The sequence below is a fragment of the Neovison vison genome, chromosome 11 (genome assembly GCF_020171115.1).
Source record: "Neovison vison isolate M4711 chromosome 11, ASM_NN_V1, whole genome shotgun sequence".
Taxonomy (NCBI): Eukaryota; Metazoa; Chordata; class Mammalia; order Carnivora; family Mustelidae; genus Neogale; species Neogale vison.
Window position 1 is genome coordinate 173457418 of NC_058101.1, and position 12083 is coordinate 173469500.

The following is a 12083-nucleotide window of genomic DNA, read 5'->3' on the forward strand; positions in this document are numbered from 1 at the left end:
AACAGAAGGGTGTCTTCACATCACAAACTCTTCTGTTCTAACAAATTCTAGAGACACAGCAGCAGCCTTGAACCAAACAATTCCCTTCTATAGTCCAGGCAACACTCACTGGCCTATAAAGAAATCTCAGTTATCTCACAGCCAGGGTTGGCTCTCAATGAGAAATTTACTCTTTTCTGGTGGAAATGCTTGACAGTTTCATTTTTACATTAAGCTTTAGTAAGATATCCCAGTATTCATATATTTTGTGTATTTTAAACTAAATTGATTCTAATTGTTAATGTCGCCAGTTCCCATGGAAAGAAAATGTGAGATTATACACCATTTCTTATCACTGGAAAATTTCACCATGGGACACAGATCATGAGAACAGGACGTATTTCAACAAGGAAGAACACTGAGAAAAATACCACTTAGATATAATTATATTTCATCAAAGACACAATAAAATTGAAGGGGAAGAGATGAGAGAGGCTTGTTATAACCATGTAGCCTTTGGGAGGACTTACCACAAGGAAAACATGCATTTAGGAATGATAATCGAACTGTTGTACTGAGGACAAGGTTCCAACCATCCATCCATCCATCCAACCATTTATTAATTCATTCTGATTTTCTTTTTTTTTTTTTAAGATTTTATTTATTTATTTGTCAGCGAGAGAGAGATCACAAGTAGGCAGAGGGGCAGGCAGAGAGAGAGAGGAGGAAGCAGGCTCCCCGCTGAGCAGAGAGCCCGATGCGGGGCTCGATCCCAGGACCCTGAGATCATGACCCGAGCCGAAGGCAGAGGCTTTAACCCACTGAGCCACCCAGGCGCCCCAATTCATTCTGATTTTCTATTCTGTTCCAGAAAGTCATAGCAGTGGGGCACCTGGGTGGTTCAATCAGTTAAGCCTCTGCCTTTGGCTCAGGTCACGATCCCAGAGTCCTGGGATTGAGCCCCGGATCAGGCTCGTTGCTCTCTGGGGAGTCTGCTTCTCCCTCTCTCTGCCTGCCACTCCCCCTGCCTGTGCTTGCTCACCCTCTGTCAAATAAATGAATAAAATCTCAAAAAAAAAAAAAAAGGAAAGACACAGTACTAATGGCTCAAAGGACAAGACAATGGATGATCTCCAACCTCAAGGAATTTACAATCGCCTGTAAAGCTATGTGCCTGTTGTGGGACTTCCAACCTCATCTTATCATGCTCCTGATTCATAAATCGAGCCAGGTTTCCCTCGCACACATGGTGACTTGGGTAAATGGGGAATAAAGACTGAGAAATTCCATTTTAACTAGAATGTAAGATGTACTTTTTTTTTTTTTTTTTTTTTAAATGCTCAGGGAGTGCCATTATATAGAATACACTTGGATCTGGGACTCCTAGTGGTGTGTAAGAACATGGATTTTCCTGTCCCAGGTAATTAGAGACCAAGGGATTTTAGAGGAGTTTGCTATCTTTAGGTATTTGGAGGGGGGGAGTGGTTTTCTAAGTTTTGTTTTTTTTTTAATTGAAGTGTAATTTACACCAAGCAAAGTATACAGGTGTTAAATATAATTTACTTGGTGAGTTTTTGCATAGGGGAACACTAGCTAACCACCACCCCCCTAGAGATACCGGCCTCTCCACCTGCCCTCTACCCTCAAAGTTTCTGCTTCCCAGGGCCACTTCCCAGACTATACTCCCTCTCAGAGCCAGCATTCTGATTTTGGTCTTCACAGGTTGGTTTTACTTGTCTTGAACTTCATATAAATGGAACTAGGTAATTTGTACTCCTTTTTCATTGTCTGACCCCTTGCTTAACACCTCTAAGTTCTCCATATCAATGCATTTAACTGTAGTCCGATCTCTTATTGATGCGTAGCATTCCCGCAAAGGAAAATACTCCAATTTATTTGTGTGTTCTCTTGCTAATGGACATTTGGATTGTTTGCCCTTCAGAGGTCTTAGGGCTAAAGCTCCTGTGACGGGCGCCTGGGTGGCTCAGTTGGTTAAGCGTCTGCTTTCAGCTCAGATCACGATCCCAGGGTCCTGGAATCAAGTCCCGTGTCAGGCTCCCCGCTGAGCCTGCTTCTTCCTCTCTTACTCGCTCCACTTGCGCACGTTTTTTCTCTCTCTCTAACAAATAATAAAACCCTTAAAAAAATTAAAAAATAAAGCTGCTATGGCCATTCTTGTCCATGTCTTTTCCTGGCTAAGGGAGCATATATGACTCTTGCTACACAGCCATGAATAGAATCTGATGGTATTTGTTGATTTTAAAAGTGTTCCTAGATAGGGCGCCTGGGTGGCTCAGTGGGTTAAGCTGCTGCCTTCGGCTCAGGTCATGATCTCAGGGTCCTGGGATCGAGTCCCACATCGGGCTCTCTGCTCAGCAGGGAGCCTGCTTCCTCCTCTCTCTCTCTGTCTGCCTCTCTGCCTGCTTGTAATCTCTCTCTGTCAAATAAATAAATAAATAAATTAAAAAAAAAAAAGTGTTCCTAGATAAAGCACACTAGTTCTTTAATATGTGTACACATATTGAAGGGAGATCTGTCTGCGGTGCACAGAAAATGGATTTTTAATTGTGACTGGCCCCAGTCTGGAGAAGGCACAATGTTTTGTTTCAAAATCGTATCAGGGTCCATAGCAACATTGCTGTCGTATAGTGAAACAGATGAGACCATGATGGGGGGTTGCTGAGCTTTGTTCCTCGAAGTTAATTGGCTAAAATTAATTAGTTAGAGTACATGCATGTTTGTGTTCTTAGACTCAACCCTGGAAAGAATGTTTCTTTGAAAATGGCAGTTGGGTGCCAGTGGGACAACCCAGCTGCGAGCCTCAAGGTCCAGCTGATCTGCTCTCTGGGAATGCACACAGAGACACTGGGAAGGTGGAAATGACAGGCCGTGGTTGATCAGATGAGGAGTGTGAAAGAGACGCTCAAAGATCATCCAGAGGCTTCCCACGGATGAGAATGGTTATGCTAAGAGATATCAGAAAATCAAGAGAAAGAAGAGCAGTATGGCACATTTGCTCACACCCCCGGCGCTGATATGTAAAAAAAATATGTTTCTTCATTTCTCCATCAGCAATCTGAATTTTCACCTGAGACCTCACCTTCAGGGTAACAGGAAAGTTCACTCAAGCTTTAAGCTGGCTGGAGAGCGGCATCTCCCTCTCTTTTCGATGATTCAATCTCTTGAGCAAATGCTCAGTTTCCACCCTCCACCCCCTAGCTGGCTTTTCCCCAAGAAGCATCTAGGTACAGGGTGATGGAATTGGTGGGACTGCCAGGGCTCATGATGATCTCATGGAGGTAAAGTTGATTATAAGGCATATAATCATATAAATTATAGAGGTTTGTTTATTTAAAAGAACAAAAAGGCAAGGATAGCCAGGAAGCCCGTGAAAAAGAAAAATAGGAAAGGGTAAAACAAGAAAGTGTTATAAAATCTCCAGAAATAAACCAGTGTGGTATTGGCAAATAAGTAGACACAAAGGCTGGTGAACAGACTAGAAAATTTAGAGAAAGATCCAATTGCAAATGGAAACTTAGTGTATAATAAAGGAGGCATCTCAAATCAGTGGGGAAAAGCCAGGCATTTTAATAAGTGGTTTTAAGATACTAGGATAGCCTTGTGGAAAAAGATAAATGTAGATTCATTCTCCACATGATACACATAAATTCCAAATGGGTCAGAGACTTCAGTGTGAAAAATTGAGTACCACAACTGCTAGAAGAAATGTGTAATGGGTGCACTGAGGAAACTTCCCTAAGGTTTTAAATCCAGAAGCAATGAGAGAAGAGATTAATAAGTCTGACTACATAAGGAAAAAAAAAAAAAAAAGCTTACTTGACAAGAAATCCCATAAGCGAAGTATAACAGCCTGCAGGGAAAAATTATAGACAAAAGGTTATTTTTCCTAATATATAAACAGTTTCTAAATTAAAGAAGAACAAGACCACGAATCTATAGAAACAAGGACTAGACTAGAAAAATGAATAGACAAGTCACAGAAAACGAAATCCAAACAGCCCTTAACTGTATTCTCAACCTGGCCTACAATAAGAAAAATGCAAATTAAAACTCATGGAGGGACCATCCCTCTCACTTAGCAGGTTGACAAAAGCCAAAATGTTTGACAACATAATCTGTTGGCCATGCCGCGGGAAGAGGGCATTCCTATACATTGCTGATGGGAATGCAAAATGGCATAATTCCTATGGAGGGAAATTTGGCAATATCTAGCATAATTACATAAGCATCTCTTCACTGGCCTGGATTTCCCGCGTAGGTATCTATTCCAAAGATAGTGTAGCAAAATAAGAAAAGATGCATGTACAAGGCGAGCTCTTCTTGCAGCACCATGTAATTTAACAGAAAGGAAAAGGAATAGTAAGTATTTCCATATACTAGTACTGCATAGTTATTTCCGGATTATATCAATAAGTGGAGAGTACAAGTGAAGAAATGTTAATATACCATCTATTTAATAAAGGAAAAGAATATTATTGTATATACAGTTGTATATAAACTTGTATTTTAAAAAATGGAACAATAAACCATCAAGAAGAAGGAAAGAGATTACAGATAGGGAAAAAAGAGCATGGGGTTGAGAAAATAGTATAGAAAGCTAGACTTCTCTGACTGTAACCTGTCTGGTAGATTTGATTTTAAAACCAGGTAAATAAATATTTTTTAGGCTTATTCATTTTTCTTAGTAATCTCTGCGCCCAATGTGGGGCTTGAATCCACAACCCTGAGATCAAGAGTTGCATGCTCTACCAACTGAGCTAGCCAGGCGGCCCTGAAACCAGGTTAGTATTTTGTACGATTATAAAAAGTTAAATTTACAAAGGAAAAAAAATCCCTAAGAATTGAAAGCAACTACACAAACAGACCAAACTGTATAACTGTATATTGAGCTGGTAGCCTAATGCACAGAAGTGAGATATTTTAAGGGACTTTATTTATTTTTTATTTTCTTCTAAAAAGATTTTATTTATTTATTTGACAGACAGAGATCACAAGTAGGCAGAAAGGCAGGCAGAGAGAGGAGGGGAAGCAGGCTCCCTGCCGAGCAGAGAGCCTGATGTGGGGCTCCATCCCAGGACCCTAAGATCATGACCTGAGCTGAAGGCAGAGGCTTAACCCACCGAGCCACCCAGGCACCCCCTTTTAAGGGACTTTAATTTAGAGTAATCTGATTATATATCCAGAGTCGGATAGATCCTGAAGACAAAGAGTATCACCCCCCGCCCTCCCCCACACAAAAACACACATAAAAAACAGAAACCAAACCTGTTTTCAGTAATCCTATCATTTGCGATGGTGTTGGTATTATTAGTTTCAGATCGTTCAATGTGGATTGTGAAAGGAAGCAAACCAGTAATTATGGTGGGATCTTTGGGAAAAAAAAGAGAGATATCGATGTAAGGTTACGAAAGAACATCAAGTAAGGAACACTGAGCTCCTGAATTTAATCTGGATGTATCAATATGAGTTCATCATTATTTTATCTTTTTAGAATCTATTTCTTAATTCTATCCACTGAAAACACGTAGAAACAATGATCGTTCCATGAAGAGCTGGCTCAACTCGTACCCAGATTGAACCGTTGGAATCCCATTTCCTACTAAAAGGAGTCAGGGGGAGAATTCATTTATCCAACCTTTCCTGGATAACTGTATCTCATCATGAGCAGATAGTTGATGAGGGCACGTTTTCCTTTAAAGAAGTAATCTAGCTAATAAATGAAGAAGGAGTGAAAGGATGTCATAATTTTGCAACAACTAGATTAGTTTTTCTAGCCAATGATCACCAACACCTGCTAACATCACTAAGCGAATATGTCTCTTTGCCAAAAAGTCCAACCTGAGTACGAACAAGCACTAGATTTAACCAACCACTTAGAGGAAATACATTAAATCACTAATGTGCTAAGGAGCACAAATACATTAAATCACTAATGTGCTAAGGAGCACATTAAATCACCTTTTCGGGAGATGATCAGCAAAACCAGAGGCTTCGGGTTTCTTCAACAAAAAACCACAAGGGGCGGGGGGGAAATGCGATGAGAGAGAACCAACAGATTTTTAAAAATAGGAGATTTATGAACCAATTGCAGTGTATGGATCTTAATTAGATCATGAGTCAAATAAATTGTAAAACAATTAAAGACAATCAGGAAAATGTGAATACTGGTTGATGTTTAATGATTTGGGGGATGGTAGGTGGGATAGAGTTTAAACACGACTGATCATGGTTTGGTAACTGTTGAAGATGGATGATGAGTAGCCATAGAATCATTATACTCTCCTGCCTACTTTTGCATATGTTTGGAATTTTCCATAATAAATGATTGCTTTCGAAAGCCCACTCTGGATAGGGAAAGCTGACTATTATCCTCTCTTTGCATTCCTGCTACAATAATCCTAACCTTCCCGGAGGCAAATTAATGTTCAGAAACCACATGCAGGATTGTACTAGAGAAAAGCAACTGACATATTTCCAAAAATATTATACCCATTTTGGAATACTTATTTTTGGTAGAAAATGCCAAGTTCCGTATTACGTATGTTGAATTTGAGATTCCCAGTTCCAGTAGGAGTTGAAAATTCAGGACTCCCACCTGAGAGACACACCAGGGTAGACGCTAAGGCTGATAACACCGGTAGAAAAAGCAGGGTAGGGGGCACCTGGGTGGTTCAGAGGGTTAAGCATCAGACTCCTGTTTTCAGCTCAGGTCATGATCTCAGGGTCACGAGATTGAGCCCTGCATCAGGTTTGGCGCTCAGTGAGTACTTGTCCCTCTCCCTTTTCTTTGCCCCTCCTCTCTCTCTCTCTCTCTGAAAATGAATAAATAAAATCTAAAAAAAAAAAAAAAAAGAAGGAGAAGAATGGGCAGAAAAGGAAAAAACTGGGACTTGGGTAGAGCTTTTCTTTCCTTCCTTCCTTCACTCATTCATTCAAAAATATATGGGATAAATACTTATGAGATACTGGAACCTGTGGATGAAAGGTAAGGTTTGTTGAGGAAGAAAGTCACTTAAACAAAGATATGAAAGCATTAAGGTCTGTAATCAAGGTAGACAACAGACTCAGTGGGTACACGGAAGACCTCTTAAGTTTGTCTGAAGGAATCAGAGACCGGCTCATGTTTAGGAGGTCAGGAGAACAACGTAAAGCTGAGAGTAGTGGCTGTGCCTCCGTTCTGGCTAATGAAGATGTTTTTCATTCTGATGAAAGGAAAGTCCTTTTCTGCCCACTTCCTTCCTTGCTGTTTCCTGCTTTTGAATGCAGTACCAGACTATGATACTTGGAGCAACAGCAGCCATCTTGTGACAAGTAGCAACCAATCTTGAAGACAGAAAGTCAACATAGGGAGGTTGTTTGAAACTGCCTGGGTCCTTGATGACATTGCTGAACCGCTCAGCACGCCCTAAACAGCCTACCTCTGGACTGAGTGAACAATAAATGTTCTTGGGTCACCTGGGTGGCTCTGTAGGTTAAACATCTGCCTTCGGCTCAGGTCATGATCCCAGAGTCCTGGGATTGAGCCTCACATTGGGCTCCCTGCTCGATTGGGAGTCTGTTTCTCCTTCTCCCTCTGCCATCCCTGCTGCTTGTGCTTTCTCTCTCTCTCTCTGACACACAAATAAATAAATAAACAAAATCTTTTAAAAATAGTCTCATAGCGAAGACACTTTAACTTGGATACTGTATTACTTGCAATGACATAAACTTCCTGCTGATGCAGTGTCTCTTCTCTACCAAACCATGAATTACTGGGAGAAGCAGGATAGCATAATGGCTCCAGCAAGCCTGTGTTGATGTTTATAAGATGACTAATGACACCAATGAAGGACGGGAGTGGGAGAGGTCAGACTCTAAAGGAGTGGGTGGGTGGTAAGTGTTAGCTTCTAGGATACCCCCTACCCACGGAGGAATAATATAAAAGGGGGTTAGGGTCAAAGCGAGATATGGGTGGAGCCAGAAGGTAGGGGTTTAATGCACAGCCCTGCCCTCTGGGTGTCCTGTCCCTGGGCTCCATCCTCCCGGTGCCCTTCTCACCCATCGCCTGCCGCACAGGGGATCCCTCACAGCAGACAGGCTGCCTCCTGCTTTATGGCAGCTACAGACACTCTCTTGTCAGGAAAAGGAGCAAAGCAAAGCAGGATCAAGGAAAGAGTTTCTCTCAGGGTGGGAATACTTGAGCATGTTTGTGGACTGGAGGGAGGGAAAAACTGAAGATGGGAGTAAAGGGAGCAAAATTGAGGAGGTAAAAAGGATCAAGAGACAGAGAGGAGGAGGTTTTTTCCTCATGAAAATTGAACTGAAGAGACTATACAGAGACCCGTTGAGGGGAAGGAACTTCAGAGAACGTTCCTGGCTGACTCAGCCTCAGAAAGTGGTGTGTAGTAGTTTTGGGGAAATTAAAGTTTGGTCTCCAGGGGCCTCCCAGACTCTATCTCCCTATGGGCTCCCCAAGGTCAAGGGCTCTGGTTTGTTTTAGAAATCAGTTTTGAGGGGCGCCTGGGTGGCTCAGTTGGTTAAGCCACTGCCTTCTGCTCAGGTAACAATCCCAGAGTCCTGGGATCAAGTCCCATATTGGGCTTCTCCTGCTTTGCAGGGAGCCTGGTTCTTCCTCTCCCTCCGCCTCTCCCCCTGCTTGTGCGCTCTCTCTCTCTCTCTGTCAAATAAATAAATAAAATCTTTTTTTAAAAAGTGGGGGAAAAAAAAAAAAAGAAATCAGCTTGACCAGTGTGAGCACACTGCTTAGGCTGAAGGCAGTTGTCCTGCTCTAACCTAGTCAGTGACTCCCGGACTCGAGACAGCTCTGTTGGCAATCCCCCAGCATCGTGACCTTCAGTGTCCCCATTTCCAGAATGATTTGGAAATGATTACTTAGGTCAAAGGGCTGCTGTCATAATCAAACCTGGTCATTCATGTGTTTTACATTTGAGCACACTGCTCAGAAAAAATGTTAACTATTATAATATTTATTCCACAAAATAATCGAACAACGACTGTGTACCAGGCACCGTGCTAGGTGCTGGGATACACAGCGGCAAGTTGAACTACATGGCATGCTTGTGTTCAAGACGCTCTTGTTAAAGCCACCGGGGGAATAAGATATGTAGTGGTGGGAGTTTCTGCAGAGTCTGTTCTGGGGTACTTGCCTGCAGAGGTTTTAGTAAAAGGCATCTAGAGGAGAAAGCCAGAATGGTAATTCATTGTTGTGTCACGAAACATAACTGCCCGGTGATAGACCAGTGTAGTCAGCCCTGGAAAACAAAATCAGAACTTCCCTCGTGAATGTGGAAGCAGGGTCAGTAAGTTCCTGCCCACCCAGAACCTCGGGAGGTGACCTTGCTGCCAAATGGAATGTTTGCAGATGCACTTAGTTAAAATGAGGTCATACTGGATTAGGGTGGACCCCACACCCAAAGTCTGTGTCTCGATAAGAAGAGGGAACGTCACACAGAGAGACAGAAGAGAAACAGAGGCAGATTGAAGGGACACACCTCTGAGCCAAGGAAGACCTGAATCCACCAGAAACTGGAAGACAGAGGAAGGAGCCTCCCCTCCGTGGAAGCTGAGCCCCGCTACCACTGGATTTCTGACTTCTAGCCTCTAGGACTGTGAGGGAATACATTGTTCACCACCACCACCACCCCCAACCATGTGGTCGTTTTTTTAGGGCATTTTTTAGGGCATTTAGGGCAATTTTTAGGGCAGCCACAGGAATCACATACACAGGGCAGGGCGAATCCGGTTGGGGTAAATGGCCTGTGGTTTCTGTTCGGGAAAACCAGCTACTCAGCTTCGTTATGTGGCCAACTCCTCCTGTTGGCTGATTAGGGAAGCTTCTCCCTGCACAGAGCTGCGGCTTCCCCCGCAACTTTTTTTGAGGACTTCGGACTCAGGCTCCCTCCTGCTCTTTCTTCTTTTCTTACACGGTTCAATACAACTGATGTGCTGTCACTAAATCTCCAGTCAGGCATTCCCAGATCGGACCGTCTGGAGTTCGCAGATAGAAACTTCCACAATTGCATTTAGATTCTTCTTTTTTCCCTCAGAATTCTGGGGGGTCCAGTTCATTCCCTCTCGTGCCAGTCCCATGGCATCAGTGAAGGACAGAGGTCCTTCAGAAGGGGAGGGGTTCTGGAGAAAGTGCCAAGGTGGGGTCAGGACAAGGTGACTGGAGAACAAAGGCTCTGCCATCCTCTGTCTTGCTTCTACTAGATGAATGTTGGTGAAGAGACTTAGCCTCCCTCTTGTAGGAAGACGGGGACTCCATCAGTTTCAATTCTCCCCCTTCGGGTCCCTTCCCACAATCTGTGTCCTTTGGATTTAAAAATAAATTGTGTCCCAATAAACAGCTGAAAGAAACATGAGCTCGTTCCCTGGCCATCTTCCACTCCGGCCAGAGTGTGGGCTTGGGGCCAACACTCTCCTTGGCAGGAGGTGTGGCCCCTGATGGGCGACTGTCCTGGGCAACCTGGTGTGAGACTTATTTCTGTTCGTGTTGGTTTTCCTTCTTTAAGTTGCCAGCCCTGAGGGTCAAAGACTGCATGATATTAGTATTTGTAGTTCCAGGAGTGTGCTTTGCCCACAGGAAGCACTCAGGAAACGGCTTATGGGGAATGAGAACTACTTTTAATGTACTTATTTTTTAGTATTTAGCTCTTAACACCATTACATTAAAACCTTTGGTTTACTGATGACCCATAGGATATGCTCAAAACAAACTTGGTTTTCTCTCCAATTGTCCTTTTGTTTAACTAATTACTTGATTCTTTATTTTAAAGATTTTATTCATTTATTTGCCAGAGAGAGAGAGCCCTAGAGTGTAAGAGCACAAGCAGGGGGAGAGGCAGAGGGAAAAGGAGAAGCAAGCTCCTCGCTGAGCAGGGAGCCTGATGAGGGACTCAGTCCCAGGACCCTGGGATCCTGACCTGAGCTGAGGCAGACACTTAACCGACTGAGCCACCCAGTTGCCCCTCCCGTTGTCCTTTCCAGTGTGTTCTTTGGTAATTGTCCTTGGCCTTGGATGGGGAATTGGGCAGACCTGTGACCTCTCTGCTGACTCTTAGATAAAAGACGGCTCTCTGGTCACTACAGGTTCTCAGCAACAGAGACTGCTCAGCCTAACGTGTTAATCCCATAATTCAGCCTGCCCTCCCAGTGAAGGTTCCCCCTCACACTCCCACCCCCATGCTGAAGTAGATAGGAAGCCTGCTTTTAGGGGAGGGTGTGTGGCCTCTGATTTCACTTACCATCAAGGAGGAGGAGAGTCCTTCCTGGCCAGCGCGGGCTTGGCTGGGTGCAGAGCTGTGCTCCACTGGGAGAAGTAAGAGGGAAGGGCTGAGCCACTGACTGCTGAGATCCTTCTGGCCTCAAGAAGCAAGCCCTGTGCCTTGCAGCACATAATTCGGACAGAATCCAAGTGCCAGCGCCCCCCTGCTTGGCCCCCAAAACAGGGCAGATGGCGGTAAAGAGCAGCAGGAAGAGAGGGTTCGCCTCCCCTCCTGCCTTCCTCGGGCCCTGCGGGGAGCACGGTCATGGCGCTCGCTCTGAGGGCTGGGCGGCACGGTGAGGAGAGGCAGGAACCCACCTCAGGCACAAAATCGAAGCAAAAAACTCGGCAGCCACAATAGATAATCTTTGAATGCAGTCTGTTAAAAAGGAAAAGGCAAATTTAATGGAAAAAAATCCACGAGGAACAAAATGTTACTCATTTTTCCTTCTGTCCCAGGCTCCATTGTGGTGACAGAGCTTTCACTGAGCCTGTCTTTATTTAAAATTTTGATATGCTGCTCATCCTGGATTTTTTCACTGATTTTGAGCTTTAGAGTTATTGCAATGAAATACTATCCATCTTAAATTGCATTCGGCTGTACGCATCAACACACACACACATGCGTAGAGGTTAAAAAAATGGCAACCTGTAGTCCATTTGGCAATAACGTTCTGGTTTTCACTGTCCTGTGTTTGATATCGTACTAGAGCTCTCTAGGTCACCCTCGGGGGAACACCACTGTTTACAACTTCCTGTGAGCCTATCGTTATCTAAAAATGAACAATTTGAATATAATTATTTGTATTAATAATTT